General features: G+C 40.5%; 1 protein-coding gene across 3 annotated transcripts in view; it reads right to left on the bottom strand.

Moving 5' to 3' along the window:
* Window positions 1-21,278, bottom strand: part of LOC110530502 (GREB1-like protein) — an 86,494-nt gene that overhangs the window by 64,195 nt on the left and 1,021 nt on the right. Inside the window, exon 2 of one of the 3 annotated variants that reach the window (XM_090182564.1) lies at window positions 20,557-20,736. The exons of the other annotated variants lie outside the window; for them this stretch is intronic. The gene's annotated coding sequence lies outside the window, so the exon portion shown is untranslated. The remainder of the gene's footprint in view (window positions 1-20,556; window positions 20,737-21,278) is intronic. 3 annotated transcript variants of the gene reach the window in all.

Genomic DNA, 21,278 nt, shown 5'->3' with positions numbered 1-21,278 from the left:
TGATTTCAGTTAAAACTCAATAAAACAAGTCTTAAATCTATTTTATTTTAAATATGACCTTTATTTAACTAGGCAAGTTAGTTAAGAACACATTTTTATTTACAATGACAGCCTACCAGGGAACGACAGATTTTTACCTTGTCAGCTCAGGGATTCGAACCAGAAAACTTTTGGGTACTGGCCCAACACTCTAACGGTTAGAGTCTAACCATTAGGCTACCTGCCGCCCCATAAGGAAATGTCTATATATTTTAGCTGTTTCAACAACATTGCTCTGCTACTACATTTTTTACCGTAGGAGTGTTGGGCTCAATGAGACAATTCTATTTAAACAGCCCTGCTCGGGGGCTGTGACCCTTGAGGAAGGCTCGCCCCGCGACCTCTGGAGGTAGTGGTCGAGACGTATGAAATTTGCACGTTTACATTACAGTAATGTCTCTCCAGAATCAATACCTTGCTAGAATCTCCTTAAGTATTGTCAATGTGAAAAGAGCCTAAGTGTGGTGCTTGATTGTGCTTTGACAAAGATACGCAGATTGACATAAAGAAGCTACAGTATTTCTCCCTCTGCTGATGGATGGATGGAGGAAGGTAGAAAGAGACAGAGAGAGAACTGTTTAAAGAGGTGGCGGAGCCTGGTGAAGGAGCTAAGAGGTGCTCCAGATGGAAATGTCCATGTCAATACCAGAGCCCAATACCAGAGCCCAGAACAGCAGAGAACAGATTTGTCATTAACCTCAAACAGCGAAGCCATAGTGGTGACCTCACACAGCAAAGCCATAGTGGTGACCTCACACAGCAAAGCCATAGTGGTGACCTCACACAGCAAAGCCATTGTGGTGACCTCACACAGCAAAGCCATAGTGGTGACCTCACACAGCAAAGCCATAGTGGTGACCTCACACAGCAAAGCCATAATGGTGACCTCACACAGCAAAGCAATTGTGGTGACCTCACACAGCAAAGCCATTGTGGTGGCCTGAAGTGGCCTAATGGATGTGGCTGGAGCGGAAGAGAGATAGAGCCAGTGAGTTGGTCCGGGTCAGGTGTGGTTTCTGTTGATGTAATTACGTTTGATGGATAATGGAACAGTGTCTGATCTGTGTTTTTAGGTAGAAATAGAATCCTGTTTGGAGATTTGAAGTAACAGAGACATAGATTTTCACTGAAACAACTGGAAGCTGACCAGAAAACAGGTCTCCAATTCTTCCTCAAATTCTTGATCCTGGGTGGTCATAATGGCCATATTGCAAGAATCTGACCCCAGGTCAGAATTAAGCTCTGGCCCCCTTACAAGCTTGCAGATTCCAGGAGACCATAGCGGAGAAAACATGGGTTGTGTTCATTAGGCATGAAATTGAAGAAAATTGTCTGAATTTGACTGAGCGAGGTTCCATCTAAACTTGTCCAATAAGAAATGCTTGTTACGGTGTGCCCTAATGAACAAGACCCTCCTTCCTCTCATAGATATTTCCCCATTAAGACTTTGCCTCCTTCACTCAGTTTCCAGACACCTCACAAGTCCTCAGCTGGCAGCTTCATTAAATAGTACCCGCAAAACACCAGTCTCAAAGTCAACAGGGAAGAGGCGACTCGGGATGCTGGACTTCTAGGCAGAGTTGCAAAGAAAAAGCCATATCTCAGACTGGCCAATGAAAGAAAAGATTAAGATGGCCAAAAGAACACAGACACTGGACAGTGGACACGGCTCTTCACTGTTGACATTGAGACGGATGTTCTGCGGGAACTATTTAATGAAGCTGCCAGTTGAGGACTTGTGAGGCATTATTGTATTATTTATTGATTCACTGATAGAATGGTTCCAGGTCTATTTTAAAAAGTGTATTTATTTCTCCCCTCCTTTGTTTCTAGTTCTCAAACTAGACACTTATGGACTTGTCCTCTTGCTCAGTTGTGCACTGGGGCCTCCCACTCCTCTTTCTATTCTGGTTAGAGACAGTTTGCGCTGTTCTGTGAAGGGAGTAGTACACATCATTTTGAGCCTGTTATCGAACCCACAAATGCTGATGCTCTACATACTCAACTGGTCTAAAGAAGGCCAGTTTTATTGCTTCTTTAATCAGAACAACAGTTTTAATCTGTGTTAACATAATTGCAAAAGGGTTTTCTAATGATCAATTAGCCTTTTAAAATTATAAACTTGGATTAGCTAACACAATGTGCCATTGGAACACAGGAGTGATGGTTGCTGATAATGGGCCTCTGTACGCCTATGTAGATATTCCATAAACATCTGTCATTTCCAGCTACAATAGCCATTTACAACATTAATAATGTCAACACTGTATTTCTGATTAATTTGAGGTTATTTTAATGGACAAAAAATTTGATTTTCTTTCAAAAAGAAGGACATTTCGAAGTGACCCCAAACTTTTCAACTGTAGTGTATTGTGGTTGAAATTAGGTAGAATTTCAGATTTGATTAGACATATTTTATTTGACCTTGTATCAATGTTGATAGTAAAATAGTATGTTTGAATCAACATCATTGTTTCAACGTCATGCTATCAACTTAAACAAAGAGGTATATTGAAATAAAATGAGAAGCCACAGTCCAAAGATTTCTGCATGAACAGTGACTCCTCCAGGTATATGAGGGGTAACGGACTTCTAAATGTGCCATCTAAATGACTACCTCTATGGACCCTGCTTAACTTGGAAACAAGCTGCATACACGTGAAATAGCTTAATCACTGTAAAATATACAATGTGAAAACAGAGCTCCTATTTTAGAGCAATAAGGATTTAAATCTTAAGAAATGTTTGATATTTAACTCCAAGAGCACTGTGGGCTTCCCCTTGCTCCCACCACGTCCTGTCCGCTCTCTCTCTCCCTCCCTCCTGCTCTATGCTTTCTTCACGCCATTCCACTCCATCTTTTGTTTCTTCCTTCATCTGCATTATGATGTTACACTCCTGGCAATAGAGGCACAAATGGAGGATAGAGAGGGTTTTACATCACCTTCTCCTTGTTCACAACCTGTTTCAGAACCACTCTGTCACTCCTGGACCCTTTTCTTCAAAGACAACACTGCAACATTGCAAAGTCAGTTTAGGGTTTCACATTATGAAATCGAACTTCCTGCTGTACAGTTGAAGTCGGAAGTTTACATAAACTAGTTTTAATGACTCCAACCTAAGTGTTTCAACCAGTCCACAAATGTATTGTTAACAAACCATAGTTTTGGCAATTCGGTTAGGACATCAACTTTGTGCATGACACAAGTAATTTTTCCAACATTTGTTTACCGACAGATTGTTTCACTTATAATTCACTGTATCACAATTCCAGTGGGTCAGAAGTTTACATACACTAAGTTGACTGTGCCTTTAAACAGCTTGGAAAATTCCAGAAAATGATGTAATGGCTTTAGAAGCTTCCGATAGGCTAATTGACATCATTTGAGTCAATTGGAGGTGTATCTGTGGATCTATTTCAAGGCCTACCTTCAAACTCAGTGCATCTTTGCTTGACATCATGGGAAAATCAAAAGAAATCAGCCAAGACCTCAGAAAAAAATTGTAGACCTCCACAAGTCTGGTTCATCCTTGGGAGCAATTTCCAAACGCCTGAAGGTACCACGTTCAGCTGAACAAACAATAGTATGCAAGTATAAACACCATGGGACCACACAGCCGTAATACCGCTCAGGAAGGAGCGTTCTGTCTCCTAGAGATGAACATACTTTGGTGCTTAAAGTGCAAATCAATCCCAGAACAACAGCGCAAAGGCCCTTGTGTAGATGCTGGAGGAAACAGGTACAAAAGTATCTATATCCACAGTAAAACAAGTTCTATATCGACATAACCTGAAAGGACGCTCAGCAAGGAAGAAGCCACTGCTCCAAAACCGCCATAGAAAACCAGACTACGGGCCTCCCGGGTGGCGCAGTGGTTAAGGGCGCTGTACTGCAGCGCCAGCTGTGCCATCAGAGTCCCTGGGTTCGTGCCCAGGCTCTGTCGTAACCGGCCGCGACCGGGAGGTCCGTGGGGCGACGCACAATTGGCCTAGCGTCGTCCGGGTTAGGGAGGGCTTGGTCGGTAGGGATCTCCTTGTCTCATCGCGCACCAGCGACTCCTGTGGCGGGCCGGGCGCAGTGCGCGCTAGCGAAGGTTGCCAGGTGCACGGTGTAGCCTCCGACACATTGGTGCGGCTGGCTTCCGGGTTGGATGCGCGCTGTGTTAAGAAGCAGTACGGCTGGTTGGGTTGTGTATCGGAGGACGCATGACATTCAACCTTCGTCTCTCCCGAGCCCGTACGGGAGTTGTAGCAATGAGACAAGATACTACAACAATTGGATACCACGAAATTGGGGAGAAAAAGGGGTAAAATTAAAAAAGAAAACCAGACTACGGTTTGCAAGTGCACATGGGGACAAAGATCAAACTTTTTGGAGAAATGTCCTCTGGTCTGATGAAACAAAAATAGAACTGTTTGGCCATAATGACCATCGTTGTGTTTGGAGGAAAAAAAGAGGGAGGCTTGCAAGCCGAAGAACACCAACCCAATCGTGAAGCACGGGGGTGGCAGCATCATGTTGTGGGGGTGCTTTGCTGCAGGAGGGACTGGTGCACTTCACAAAATAGATGGCATCATGAGGGAGAAAAATTACGTGGATATATTGAAGCAACATCTCAAGACATCAGTCAGGAAGTTAAAGCTTGGTCGCAAATGGGTCTTCCAAATGGATAATGACCCCAAGCATACTTCCAAAGTTGTGGCAAAATGGCTTAAGGACAACAAAGTCAGTGTATTGAAGCGGCCATCACAAAGTCCTGACCTTAATCGTATAGAAAATGTGTGGGCAGAACTGAAAAAGCATGTGCGAACAAGGTCTACAAACCTGACTCATTTACACCAGCTCTGTCAGGAGGAATGGGCCAAAATGCACCCAACTTATTGTGGGAAGCTTGTGGAAAGCTAACCGAAACGTTTGACCCAAGTTAAGCAATTTAAAGGCAATGCTACCAAATACTAATTAAGTGTATGTAAACTTCTGACCCACTGGGAATGTGATGAAATAAATAAAAGCTGAAATAAATCACTCTACTATTATTCTGATATTTCACATTTGGCTAAAGTGTATATAAACTTCCGACTTCAACTGTATCCACATACGGGCACGTAGGCACAAATAGTCACACACACACAGATACACACGTGTGGAAAAGGAAGAAAAAAGAGACACTGGCTCAATGATCCTGAACATGCTTTTTCTGCAACACATCAGAGCATAGTTGATCTATAATGATTTAGATCATTCAGAACATGGTAAAAACATAACTATTGCCTCTACTTTATTATTGAAGTATTCACACAAGCTTATGCCAGTCATCATTAGGGTGGCTTGCGACAGCAGCCACACTTTAGCTATTGTCATAAGTACTTCTGACTTACAGTTGTTCTTATTCTTTACAACGCTACTCCCATTAAGCTAGAAATGCCGTTCAAACTTTAATAGTGGAATGGTGCGCTTGCACACAACTTTTTGTACTTTTTGTCATGTTTTTGTCCTCCATCCACTCATGGGATATCCTCAGCATTCTAAAGGTCCAATTGTGATATCATCACTCCCAACATTCTATTCTATTCACTGTAAATAATGTGACTTTTGACACAAATCAGCCACATTGACCATTTTACCAACAACTTAGACAAAGAGTTTGTGAATGGAATCTTTCTCTTCTTCTCTCCTATTCAAATCTGAAATCAGAACAGAATTATCTGGTACCAATCAAACATTACAGCGGTTTAACAACATTTTCATCTCAACTTTTACAAACAACTGAAATTTGCACTTACCCAGCACTTTAGACAAAAACTTAAATCTGCAATTAGTACATTTTCTACTACTAATCAAGAGGTGTTTTAGTAATCACACCACCTAATTTAGATAACTTCCCACTGTTGAATTAACTGCCATGTAACTTTGTAGAACTTTCAAATGATAACAATGGGAGAGTACATAAGACTTTACTCCAACCCACTAAACTAACCAACCACTGTTTGGCTACATTTAGTTATCATTTAACTTTAGTACTGGTCTGAAGGTTGCCTTGCACAGTAGTAAACACCCATCCAGCTGGCAGCGCTGATGTGCAATTCTGTGCTCGCCACCCACTAGAACCAAGCAATTTTTTTTTTTTTTTTAATTTTACCCCTTTTTCTCCCCAATTTCATAGTATCCAATTGTGTAGTAGCTACTATCTTGTCTCATCGCTACAACTCCCGTACGGGCTCGGGAGAGACGAAGGTTGAAAGTCATGCGTCCTCCGATACACAACCAACCAAGCCGCACTGCTTCTTTAACACAGCGCACATCCAACCCGGAAGCCAGCCGCACCAATGCGCCGGAGGAAACACCGTGCACCTGGCCACCTTGGCTAGCGTACACTGCGCCCAGCCCGCCACAGGAGTCGCTGGTGCGCGATGAGACAAGGACACCCCTACCGACCAAGCCCTCCCTAACCCGGGCGACGCTAGGCCAATTGTGCGTCGCCCCACGGACCTCCCGGGCCCTCGGAGTGTGGTGTCAGGAAAATAACCTCACACTCAACGTCAACAAAACTAAGGAGATGATTGTGGACTTCAGGAAACAGCAGAGGGAACACCCCCCTATTCACATCGATGGAACAGTAGTGGAGAGGGTAGTAAGTTTTAAGTTCCTCGGTACACATTCCTCAGTACACATCACAGACAAACTGAATCGGTCAACCCAGACAGCATCGTGAAGAAGGCGCAGCAGCGCCTCTTCAACCTCAGGAGGCTGAAGAAATTTGGCTTGTCACCAAAAGCACTCACAAAATTCTACAGATGCACAATCGAGAGTATCCTGTCGGGCTGTATCACCGCCTGGTACGGCAACTGCTCCGCCCACAACCGTAAGGCTTTCCAGAGGGTAGTGAGGTCTGCACAACGCATCACCGGGGGCAAACTACCATAAAGATCATCAAGGACAACAACCACCCGAGCCACTGCCTGTTCACCCCGCTATCATCCAGAAGGCGAGGTCAGTACAGGTGCATCAAAGCTGGGACCAAGAGACTGAAAAACAGCTTCTATCTCAAGGCCATCAGACTGTTAAACAGCCACCACTAACATTGAGTGGCTGCTGCCAACACACTGACTCAACTCCAGCCACTTTAATAATGGGAATGGATGGGAATTGATGTAAAATATATCACTAGCCACTTTAAACAATGCTACTTAATACAATGTTTACATACCCTACATTATTTCTCATATGTATATGTATATACTGTACTCTATATCATCTACTGCATCTTTATGTAATACATGTATCACTAGCCACTTTAACTATGCACTTTGTTTACATACTAATCTCATATGTATATACTGTACTCTATATCATCGACTGTATCCTTATGTAATACATGTATCACTAGCCACTTTAACTATGCACTTTGTTTACATACTAATCTCATATGTATATACTGTACTCGATATGCCGTTCTGTACCATCACTCATTCATATATCGTTATGTACATATTCTTTATCCCTTTACACTTGTGTGTATAAGGTAGTAGTTTTGGAATTGTTAGCTAGATTACTCGTTGGTTATTACTGCATTGTCGGCACAAGCATTTCGCTACACTCGCATTAACATCTGATAACCATGTGTATGTGACAAATAAAATTTGATTTGGTGTGTAGTAATTTAACGTCATTTTTATTAAATAAAAAAAATTCTGATATGAAAGATCTAGTACTTTCCTTATGTTTCCAAAACCGTACCGCAAAAGATGCATTTTAACGTTCAGAAAGAGCGTCTTGGCTTGTAACAAAACTCCCCCGGCCAGAAGATACTATTGTCAATAGGCGCTAAAGGTAGTTAGCGTCTATGAATGAGCTAGGGGAGGCGAATGCAAGCAGGATGGAATAAAATATATAGGAAAACTTCCAAAACACCAAACGTAAACCTGGGAAATAACGCACAATCCTCCCCTGTGCCCAATACAAAACTTTAACCCTGTCATAGGAAAATAAAAGTACAGTAGGCCTACCTTACAACATTAGAATGTGTTACTGCCTTGCAATGTTGTGGTCTTAGGTCTCTCTTTATGTGGTGTTGTATTGTCTCTTTTGTCGTGATGTGTGTTTTGTCCTATATATATATATATATATATATATATATATATATATATATATATATATATATATATATATATATATATATATATATATATATATATATATATATATATATATATATATATATATATATATATATATATATATATGATATTTATTTATTTTAATCCCAGCCCCTGTATCCGCAGGAGGTCTTTTGCCTTTTGGTAGGTCGTCATTGAAAATAAGAATTTGTTCTTAACTGACTTAAAAGGTTAATAAAGGTTAAATAAAATAAAAGAACATCCCAGGCTTCATTTTCATCAATATCATGGAAATCATTACATGTGATATCAGAAAATTGCGAAAGAAAACATGGGTAATTCACTGGTGAGTTGAGATCAAGGTACACAGGGTTCCAGTCTCGAAGCACAGTAATGGCTGCTCCTACAGTTTTGTTTCGGTTCTGCAGTGTAACTGCCGCCTGGACGAAAAATACAGTTTCCATACACGGCCACATAGAAAAGTCAAAATAAAAAAGTCCTAATACGATACCTTAGTCATCACTTTTGTGCATAAAACATATTTTATTCATTACTCACAACTGAAGATATTAACATTTTATATTTACCCAATGTCTGTCATGTTTTTGGATGACGTCGCTCTTAGAGCTAGTGCGTATATGCGTATATGTCGGTCCATATAAACCGGATGCAATCCAGAAATAGACCGTCCATGAATTGGTGTATGTGAATTTAAGTAGATTACCTTGAAAACACCTGGCGGACATCTTGGAAGCAGTCTCCCGTTCTTATTATACCTCAGTGGTTGAGATCAGTTATTTTATATGGCTCAGCCTTGCCAAGCAAGCACCATTGAACTTCTATTTTTATCTACAGCAACAGTTTCTGAATGTAACAGGCTGTTGCTGCAATTTCAGGTAAAAACTCAATAAAACTAGCATCAAATATAAGGAAAATGTCTGTACAGTTCAGCTGTTTCAAAAACATTGTTCTGCTATTAAGATTTTTGCTGTTGAAGTATTCGGCTTAACAAGACAATTCTGTTCACACTGCCCTGCTTGGAGGAGGGCAACTGTCAGGTGACTGTCGTGCATTACCTCAAGAGGTAGCGGTCGAGACATACATTGTCTAATTCTCTGGATTTTTTCCCATAGCTCTCGTGAATATCCTTCTACTTTCATCAATGTAAAAAGGCCATAATAAAGGACTTGACAGGAGAAAAGGAAATTAAAGTATCTCAGCTTGACTCACTTTAATGGTTATGTACCCTGATAGCATCATCACAGCTAACAACTCCATTTGGTTATCTGGTCAACACCTCTACGCTCAACCCCTCCCTAAACTCCAAACCTTTCATGGTCAGTTTGACCAGACCTGTCCTGTTCTGGCCTTCAATTGGTATTTAGACAGGCCTATTTGTTATGGGGAGGGAAATATTATTAAAACACTCTGTTATCAGATGACTGGAGGGAGCAGTGAGAGGTGGAGTTCCGTTTCAGGTGACAGGCCTGGGCTGCACTTTTCCCCACACCTCAATCACTAACTGCATGTTGCTATTATATCACATAGCTATCAGTATAGGATAGTTCATATTAGTATATTCAGTTGTACTCAGAAGGCAACAAAAAAATGTATCATGATTGATTTTTACTAAATCTGATCATATAAATCTAAAAGTAACGCTCAAATATCCAGACAACCGCTACCCTTTCAAAATGTTCAGAAACAGACCACTTTTGAGCACAATTAAACTTGATGAATAAATGTGTTTTGAAAATAGGAAGAAAGAAAGATAGATAGAAAGGAAGAAGACACCTCACTGAATAGGACCCCTCCATCAATGATTTCTTCCCTCATTCAAAAGTCCCAGGCCACCTTGAATTCATTTGAGTGACACATTGACAAATAACGTCCTTTATGTCCTAAGGAAGGAGCGTTACCCCTCTCTACCCCCTCCCCTCTTCACTCTCTTGAGAGGTGATCAGCTGTATCCATCATGCCTCTCTTCCTGACTTCTAGGCACCTCTGCTGCATCAGTGCCGACACACACACACATGTACCCCCACTACTCCTGTCCACCCCTAAACCCCTCCTGATTAATAGTATGTAGCCATGTTGCCCCTGGTGACTTGCCTGGCTACCCATCCACCTCGCCCCGGCCAAACGTCATTCCCGCTAATGTTTCTTCTCCACGATCAGTCTAGATTTGCTTCCTGCCCAACAACTTTTCAAACGCGAACACATTCATATCGTTCTGATTGGTCACCGAAACCGATGGGTTGGGGCAGAGCCTGCCTACACATCATTTTGACATCAGCAAAAATGCCTTCTAGGATAGCAGGTTATGAAGCGATAGAGCAGTGAAATTAAATTCAGGATGAGTCGTCAGGAAACCTGTTGAAAGGGTTTACACTTTAAATCCCATTCCCCATAGCTGACCACAGCACAGCCTGGACCCACAGTGGTCACAGTGGCAGCAGGGCTTCTCCTCTCTTCTTCTTTTTGTCTTAATGGAACAATGGTGGCTGGGGGGGCCTTTGTTAGGCCATGACACAAACACAAACCTCACTGACGAGAACAGTGACAGTAAACCTATTTAGGCATAGTGCACACTTCTTAATCGGTATTGATCCTGCGGGAGAAGGGGATCTTTTCCTGACAGATGTGCCAGTCAGGGCTGAGAGGAGCTGAGACTCTGCAGGTCTTGGTGTGGGTTGAGAGGATACATATGCGGGTTAATTAGTTACTGTGGGAAGTTAAGATGTGTTCTTGTTTGATAATGTTACTTATTTCCATCTTTGTTCCTTTTCTAAGATTCTAAAATGTTACATTTAGCCACACACAAGACGATGTACAAGATGCATACACAAGATGTATGATACAGCAGTTGATACAAAAGCACTGATTGAAACAACATTTCAAAACCTGCAGGATTTAGTTAAATACATTTTTTCTATTAAAACACAATGCAAGACTCAAAATGTACTGTACTCCACTGTTAATAACCACAATGTGGTTTATATTGTCATTTAATCTGCTCTGTCTGTCCAAGACAACTGACCAGGACAATCTGCGAATGGATTGTTGAACTTTTAAATCCGGAAATGGATATTCTGAATGTCTAGGTTCTAGTTCCAATGCATCAAAACACTGAGCAAGAGAGAGAAAGAAAGAGAGAGAAGGGAGGAGTGAAAGAGATCTGAGAGAGAGAGTTGAGAGAATGAGAGAGAGAGATGGAGGGAGAAAAATAGATTTTCCCCTACTGTTCGTACTACAACTATATGCACATTGTTAAAAACACTACACATAGCTGATAATAGAACATTTGAAACATCCTTATAGTTGAAACCTTGATGAGTGCAGTGTTTACCGTACATTTTGTTGATGTTGTTTGTTTCTAATCAGTTTTGTTTATTGTTTAATTCACTTGCTTTGGCAATGTATTTCCAATGCCAATAAAGCCCCTTTGAATTGATAGAGAGATAAACCAGAGAGATGAAGTGAGAGAGAGAGAGAGATGCCATACTGTTTACAGTGGCCAAGAAGTGAGTAATAAGAAACAGTGTGGCCTGTAAACAGTATGGCATCTCTCTCTCTCTCTCACTCCATGAATCCAGACATTGACCCTTTCTCTCTCAGCTCATTCACCGTCAAGCCACTAACACCACTGTCTGATCACAGCCAAATTATCACAGCCAAATATATAATTAATATATATATATATATATATATATATATATATATATATATATATATATATATATATATATATATATATATTATTTTGCCATTTTCCTGAATATATATATATATATATATATTCAGGAAAATGGCAAAAGAAGCACAACTGAAATTGATAAAACAAAAAGACCACAGATGACAACTGGTTTGACACATATTGTAAAATTATAAAGAAAAAAACTTAAAACACTATCAAACCAAAAGCACAGAGACCCAAATAATGGTGAATTATGCCTTCATTACTGAGACTTTAAAACTCTATAAACATACACTCTAAACCAAAAAAGCCCAGTACAACAGCAAGCAGTTGACACTAACTGAGGAGTCCATAAACACAAACAACTTCTGTCAAAATTGGAGAAAAATAAAATAAAAATCTAAACAAGAGGAATTAGCGATACAAAATGTTGACATATGGACAACCCATTTTAAAACACTCTACAACACCGTTCAAATTGACACAAACGCAGAACGGCAAATTCATGAAAAATGTAATGGATTAGAAAAAGCTTTAAAGGACAATCAAAATCCATTGGACTCCCCAATTACTAACCAGGAGCTCTATAAGAAACTTCAGGCCCTCAAATGTAAAAAAGCATGCGGACCTGATGGAATCCTAAATGAGATGCTCAAACTCACTAGTGCAAAATATCAATTAGCTATAATAAAACTGTTTAATTTGATCCTGAGTGTAGGTTATTTTCCTGACATCTGGAATCAATAACCCCAATCTTCAAGAACAGAGACAAATTTGACCCTAACAATTAGAGGCATTTGTGTGAACAGTAACCTGGGGAAGGTTTTCCATAGTATTATAAATGTAAGAGTTCTAAACTGCGTTAATAAGCACAATGTCTTGAGTAAAAGCCAAATTGGATTTATACCAAAATATCTCACGACCGATCATACTTACACCCTACACACCCTGATAGATAAACATGTCCACCAAAATAATACCAAATGTATGCTTGCTTTATCAATTTTCAAAAAGCATTTGATTCTATTTGGTATACAGGACTGTTCTACAACGTTATTGAAAGTGGTGTAGGGTGTAGGGTGTGAAACATATGGCATAATTAAACTGGCAATATGTGCAGCATCAACCCTTCATCAGGGTTGCAATCTGATGTCTGCTCTCTTAAATAATTACATCAACGAATTGTCCATTATTCTAGAAGAATCCTCAGCCCCTGGTGTTAGTCTCCACAATTCAGAGATTAAATGCCTGCTCTTCGCAGATGACCTATGCCTGCTGTCACCCACAGCACATGGCCTACAGCAGAGCCTGGACCTGCTAGAGCAGTACTTCCAGACATGGGCCCTGGCAGTAAACACCAAAAAGACTAAAATAATGATTTTCCAGAGAAGATCCAGATCTCAGGGAATTAGACCGAAGTTCTCAATTGGTACAAAATATACTACACACTACAATTACTTAGGTTTAAAAATAAGCTCAGCTGGACACATTAATGATGCAGTGAATGAACTGAGAGAGAAAGCATGCAGGGCATTCTACGCCATTAAAACACAAATTCTAATTGAAATACCTATAAACATTTAGCTAAAACTAATTGAATGTGTCATTCAACCAATTGCAGTTCATGGCAGTGAGGTGTGGGGTCCACTTGCAAAACAAGATTTCACCAAATGGGACAAACACCTCATTGAAACCCTGCATCAAATCAAATTGTATCAGTCACATGCGCCGAATAAAACAGGTAGACCTTACAGTGAAATGCTTACTTACGAGCCCCTAACCAACAGTGCAGTTTAAAAAAATACAGATAAGAATAAGAGATAAAAGTAACAAGTAATTAAAGAGCAGCAGTGAAATAACAATAGCGAGACAATATGCAGGGAGGTACCAATACAGAGTTGATGTGCAGGGGCACCGGTTAGTTGAGGTAATATGTACATGTAGGTAGAGTTATTAAAGTGACTATGCATAGATGACAACAGAGAGCAAAGGTGTAAATAGGAATGAGGGGGGGGGGGGGGGGGGGGGGGCACTGCAAATAGTCTGGGTAGCCATTTGACTAGATGTTCAGGAGTCTTATGGCTTGGGGGTAGAAGCAGTTTAGAAGCCTCTTGGACCTAGACTTGGCGCTCTGGTATTGCTTGCCGTGCTGTAGCAGAGAGAACAGTCTATGACTAGGGTGGCTGGAGTCTTTGACAATTTTTATGGCCTTCCTCTGACACCGCCTGGTATAGAGGTCCTGGATGGCAGGAAGCTTGGCCCCAGTGATGTACTGGGCTGTTCGCACTACCCTCTGTAGTGCCTTGCGGTCGGAGGCTGAACAGTTGCCATACCAGGCAGTGATGCAACCAGTCAGCATGTAGAGTTCTGTAAGATTATCCTACATGTCCAGAGGAAACCTACAAACAATGCATGCAGGGCAGAATTAGGCCAATATCCACTAATAATAAATACACAAAAACATAGCAATTCAATTTTGGAAACATCTAAAATACAGTGACCCCCTCTCATATCATTACCAAGCCCTGCAATGCCAAGAGCTGAGCAAAGAAAAGAGTCCCCTCATCCAGCTGGTCCTGGGGCCTCAGGACCACAACATCCAATCAATCAGAATAAACCAAATTACAACACAGTCTAAACAAAGCTAGATTACTGATTGGGAAACACAAGCAAAAAGCAAAATGCAGTGCTATCTGGCCCTATATCGCCAGTGCACCATGGCTAACTATTTGACCATGGTTACTGATCAAAACCTTAGAAAAACCTTGACAAAGTACAGGCTCAGTGAGCACAGCCTTGCCATTGAGAAGGGTAGACACAGGAAAACCTTGCTCCCTGTAGAGGAAAGGATGTGCAACCACTGCACAACAGCAGAACCTGAGACAGAGCTGCATTTCCTGACTAATTGTTTTAAATTTTTGACATTTTGAGTGTCATTTCCCCAAATTTGAAACCCTTATTCAAGGTTTCAAAGACCTCTCTGATGAGAATAGGCTACCTGTCCTGTTGGGGGAGGACAGAGAGCTGTGGGTTGGCAGCGCACTACATTGCTGCCTGCCATAAGATGAGGGACCGTGTCTGACAGACCAACCAACCTGCACATGTCCATTTATGTTGTAAATATCCAAGGTAAGCTTTGGCAATATGTACATTGTTACGTCATGCCAATAAAGCAAATTGAAAAAATTGAGAGGGAGAAACACCATTGTAAATACAACTTATATGTATTTATCTGTTAATTTATTTTCTATTTCATACCTCAACTATTTACACATTTTTACAACATTGCCAATAATGCCATTTGAAATGTTTATATTCTATTAAAACTTGTGAGTGTATTGTTTACTGTTAATTTCTGATTGTTTATTTCCCCCTTTTGTTTCTTGTCTATTTGACTTTCTTTGGCAATGTAAACATATGTTTCCCATGCCAATACAGACCCTTTGAATTGAAAGTGAATTGAGAGGGCTGAGAGAGATAAAGAGCGGCTGACTGACTGGGTTCTGGTGACTGGTCACTGTGGCCTTGGACTGGTGACTGGTCACTGTGACTGGTCACTGTGGCCCTCTCTCCCCTCCTCTCCTTTCCCCTCCAATCCTCTCCTCTCCTGTCCCACACACACCACCTTGCCTTGGCAGGCCTGACGCTGTCATGACCTTAGGCTTCAGTACACATTGTTTGTGTGGGGAGGCATGGTGAAATGACGTGGAAACAACAATGATTCAACCAATGTGTACCCAGTGGTACTGTGCTTTCTAATAAGGAATCTGGAAGCCTCATTACATTTTTCTGGCTGTGGGATTGGCATCTCTACACAGACAGGATAAACACATACAGTAGACTATTTAAAGTAGAGTTCGGACACTGTGTTTCTAAGCAGCACAGAGTGATTCAGGAGATTCACCGGCAATGACTCATCCTTCATTCATTACCCTGCATTCAACATTGTGTGATTTCTAATAGAACACAACCTGATTCTGGTAGTTCATGACCTCACATCACCCACCAAGTCAGTCCAACATAGTTCATTAATACACAGTATAACAAGCATGGATGGATGGATGTACATAGCCTACCTAGATGTATCTTTTCTGTGGAAAAGGACAACTTCAAAAAACATACTACCAAACAAAATAACAGGATTCCTAGTAGTTGCAATGTATGTTTACTATGGTCTCAGTCTCCTTATGACAAAGATAGTTGCAGCCCTTAAGCAATCATGGATTTTCAAGAAACAGGCCAGCATGTGTCTTTGGTGAGAAACACCATATGCTCAAATGTGAAGTTCAATACAAAGTTTAATAAAAAAAAAAAAATACTCACACTCAAGAAGGCCCACTTGTCAGTCATTAGATTAAAAGTGGATTAGGGAAAAAGTCAAGGAGGAGAAACAGGCTATGAACCCTTCTTTTTTAGGTTATATTGTTACTCTTTGTGCTTTGACATTTACATTACTTGTACACTGTCCAGTTTCTAAATATAAGAATTGCTGTCAACATAACATGTTGTGAATAATTTCCTGGTACAAAAAACTAAGATATAACAGCTGATCTGGGCAGGCTTTGCTTTAGGGAGGAAAGAAACCCCACCTCCAGCTGAGGGATCAACGCCCAGAAATGGAAAGGGTCTGCGACCTTTGACATCTTCATTCAGAGGGAGGAGGGGCCAGGGCATTTGTTATATTGGCTTTAATGATAGTGGGTCAATTTCCACAATAATAGCATTGAAGCGCGAGGCTCAACTTCTCAGCTGTTTTGGTGCCCTAGCTAGCGTGAAGCGAACCCGTGCACATGAGCAGATACTGTGTGTGAGAGCGAAGTCTTGCCTATCGCTCATCTCAATAACTGTGGACCTGCTCGTGGCAACGTCATTTCGCTGAGTCTACCTAAGAAGCATACTGTAGCAAGTCAATGTTTTTTTAAATTTTATATACAAAATATGTCAATTCTAGGACCCCATAGAGAGCACTGTTATTTCTTAGCCTAATTATTAAGAAATAAGAAAATAATTTAAATGACAGAAAAGTATCATGCCTCTTAGCCAACTGTAAGCATAAAAGCTACAGCTGTAATTTACAGCAATACACCAAATGAAGGTAAGACTTCACAGAGAGAAACAAACAAATGTACTTATTTTGATTTTCAGCACATCTGGTTATTATAAAGACTATCAGTAGCTAGGTTTCCATTCAATTGGCGACAGATCAGATGTTCATGTGAATATTCTAAAATTCGCGTAAGGAAAATATGCTATTTTTCTCACCAGTTGTGAGTTTCCACCAAACTGAATTGTTGCAGATAAAAAACAAATCAGTGAGTGATGAGGTAGTGCACACAAAATACATTGTTTCGGTTAAGTTTTCATGTACTGAATAAACATCTAAAAGTTAAATGTGTTTCCATTGTATTTTCAACTCTACTGATAGTTTTGCCACATCTGTTGAGTTAAATAGCAAATGCGCCTACTCTGGTTTTGGCACATGCGCTCTAGCCAACAGCTTGCAGGCTAGTCTACATGATGACATTATTATGGATAGGAGCAAATAATATATTTTTTTGTAGTCAAGCATCGATCATCATGTCACCAGAATAAGACCCTCGATATTTATTGGAAAGGAGCATCAAGATCACTGTGCACTTTCACCACAAAATGAATCTGTAGCCAAATAAACTGCATGGTTTCCGGAATCGTATGCGGGAGGACCACACGCAATATCATCGCGTGACTTCAAGTTTACTTCGAAATGATGGTAATTATATCAATATTTGCACATAAAGGCGTTTCCACCGCCATTTCTCGCATAATACATTTTACAGACACAAAAATATCTCACCATGTCGAACGAAATAAATATCTGTCGGCATTTATAAAATTGTACCGAAACGTCCTGTTTCCATCACAGCTGTCGTGCTTTTTTTAAATTTTATTTTTTCAAATATATGGCATGACTTTCCTTGCAGAAAAACTGTGGATGGAAACGTGGTTAGTGTCAATGTTTTTCTTTCCATCTTTTTTACACAGGGTTGACAATGAAGATGGGTTCCTGGCATTCTTGAACCCCAATAAAAAGGGCAGGTTAAAAGTTTACAAGCACCCATGCAGGAAGATGGCTGGGCCAGAAGAGCAACAGCTGAAAGAGGATATCTACTAACAACTCCAGTGGTGATTAGTTCTCAGATGGCTTGTAGCAGGGCTCAAAGGTTATTGAACATTGTGGTTAACTAGACACCTGTCTGACCTAACTCCAGGTCCACTGACCTTACTTGTGCAAGTATGCTCAAGACCTCTCAACTTTAACATTTCATTGAATATTGTTGTCTCTTGGTTGACGCCTTGGAGATCGAAAGAAAATATTAATCAGAATGATGGTAGTGACATCTATGTGAAATATCTAACTCTTCATCTCTAGTGCTTGTTTTAAGGAATCCCCAAGAAGCTAACATGTATATTACAGTGTAATTACGAAAATAAAGTGCAACCTAAAAATCCATACAGAAACCACTCACTAATTTGAAGGTAGAAGCATATTTTTGAGAATAGTAGAAAAAAGTCCATGGCACTGTGGAATTAAACAGTACCATTTGCAAAACATTTATTCAAAATGTCATGTCGTGGCAATTTGATCAATGATGGTGTTTGTTTTGGAGACCATCTATTTTCCGAGTCATCAGTTCTAAGTCGGAAGGTGTTAAGACAAAGACGACGATTTCTCCCTGGCAGCTAACTGGATTTTGTCTCTCTTACTACCATATTCATCATCAGATAAGCCCTTTATGACCTTCATCTCAAGACATTAACAGTAGGCTAGAGATGAAACCAGGGAGACTCAAAAGTTGCTTATCAAGCTGTTACCCTGGTAACAACTGCCTAAAATAAGCATTGAGGGATCTCAAGAAATGTCAGGTGGCATTCAACTAAACCTTTGTCCCTCCCTGCAGGTTTTGGTAGCTGAAAAACAAAAGATCCTGAAAGACAGACCATGGATCGTGAAGGAGAAGAATCTAATCTTATTGTGACGACTCACTCAAAGTATTAAAATCATAGCTGAATCAATACAGCACGTTATTGTGTTTCTCTGTTCCTATAAACTAAAGGATTGCTCCCGAGTGCTAGAGGCATCACTACAGACTCTAGTTCGATCCCGGGCTGTATCACAACTGGCTGTGATCGGGAGTCCCTTAGGGCGGCGCACAATTGGCCCAGCGCCGCCCAGGTTAGGGGAGGGTTAGGCCGTCATTGTAAATCAGAAGTTGTTGTTAACTGACTTGCCTAGTTAAATAAATGAAAATAACATAAGAGCTGAATACTTATTTGAGATAGGGCACTCATGACACGGAACTCTTGCAAGTTTCTTGAATATCTCATCAATGCCAAATTTAGACTGCCTTCAAGCTGCTTCCATGTTCCTCAAATTGGGATTGCCTTTAAAGCAGTTAACCGCTGGTGATTTCATAATGAAGCTGCACCATTTAGGAAAGAAAAAAGAGGGCCACAAACACAAGAGTTAAAAGAGAAAGAGAGTGAGAGAAAAGAGAAAAGAGAGAGAAACCTGTCTGCCACTGAGGAGGCTATTCTTATCTCCCTCAGATTAACTTTACATTGGTCCCTGGGAACAATGAGGAAGCCAGGCCAGGGCCAGCCCCCCGAGGGCCAAATTGTCAGCTCAGAGCTCTGCTCGGGGCCCCTGACTCTGCTGGAAAGCCCCTTGCCCTCACTGACATGGCCGCACATGCTCAGTCCTAAGCCACCCAGAGTTCATCATCATACACATCGGCCGATGACGCCAAGTGAATGTCATCAAAACTAGCATACAAGGAACTGCAGGCCCAGATGAAACGCAAAGGCAACTGATCATGTGACCTTGCTTTATCACAATCACAACAACATAGTGAGGATATTAGTTAGCCTTATTAGGGTAATAATTTATTGAGATGCAATGCATGGGAATATGAAAAACTGATGTTGGTTGCTGAGAACATATGACTGATGAGACTTCACAACAGTACCTGACTCAGTATTGTCTATAAAATAGTCCAAGTCTATAGTCACACGTAAAATACAGAGCAGTTTGATGACTGGCAACAACCCAATATTAGCTAGCAATCCCAATTTGTGATTAGGTACTTTCTATTTCATTTTCAAATGCTGGTCCTTTTAGGACATTTTGTCAAAAAGAAAGGTATTTGTCCAGCCATAAATTGGGAGGAGGAGGAGGGAGGGATAAATGAGAGGTATTGTGGAGACAGGAGGAAATTAGTTATCCTCTAGGACATGAAACATGGGGGACAGTACAGTAGATTAGGATGGACAGACAGATTTGTAAAGGCAGTAATTACAGTATAAGCTCACTGACACCACATCTCCTGGTCACTCCCATCTGATGTCTCCTCTCATTGCCCATCCAAACTTACAATAAGATAAAGAAAAGGCAGCTTATTAGCCAATATTTCTATAAAGGTTCTTAGAGTAAGAGACAGAGAAAAAATACAATGTGTCATCATAGTATATTCTATCTGAGTAAATATATATTAGACAGAACATATTTGTTATTTCAATCTAATGCAATATAGAGTTGGATGAAATATAGACAGTCTCTCTGTTTCAACTTGACCCATCACCTGCAACATCAAATTCCATGTATAGCCAGTTGTAAAATACATACATTTTATAGGCCTACATCAGTCATTGAAAAAAGACTTACCAATTTGCAATTTCAGATGAGTGGATGTTTAAATGTCCATCATGCACGCACATAATCGTACATTTGTCTTGCTCTCTCTCTCTCTGAATCGCTCTCTCTCCACAAGGCGCTGGCAGCTCCTGCTGGTCATCTGAGCCACAGTAGACGACAGGGAGCCCTCCAAGTGACGTCAAGGAATTACTGCATGTAGCGTTTGGCTTTAATTGGGAAATTGCTTGTAGTTCTTGTAATGAACAGTGCATATAATACAAACAAAGAGTTCAGAACGTGCAAAACTGACGCTCAGTCATTGTAGGCTATGCCTCAAATGCGCGCAAGAGAAGCAGTCCAGTTCAGTGAAAAAAATGGTTTCTCATTTTCAGAACGAGATCGTGGTTCCTCATAATTAATGATTTTTAAAGATATATATATATTTATTTGAATTCTACACAATTACATGTTGGTTAAGTTTGATTTATTTAATGTTTAACACTTAGGCTATAAATTGCATAATCGCATAGGCCTACATAAGTAGGACACACAAACTATATTTACTGTAAAGCATACAAAATAAAAGCTTATTAGAATACAAAGTATAGAAATGATAGGCCCACACCATCGAAACTAGAACCATATAAAAGGCCTATCTTTTGGCTACATGTTTCATGCACGCACATGTTTTTAATTTCGTAGTTACATGTAGATCTAGATGCGTTTTCACAGTTTCAAACAGGTTTAACACA

Source organism: Oncorhynchus mykiss, chromosome 8, assembly GCF_057628025.1.
Source record: "Oncorhynchus mykiss isolate SJ-2025 chromosome 8, ASM5762802v1, whole genome shotgun sequence".
In the NCBI taxonomy this organism is placed as follows: domain Eukaryota; kingdom Metazoa; phylum Chordata; class Actinopteri; order Salmoniformes; family Salmonidae; genus Oncorhynchus; species Oncorhynchus mykiss.
This window is presented reverse-complemented; position numbering and strand designations above follow the sequence as displayed.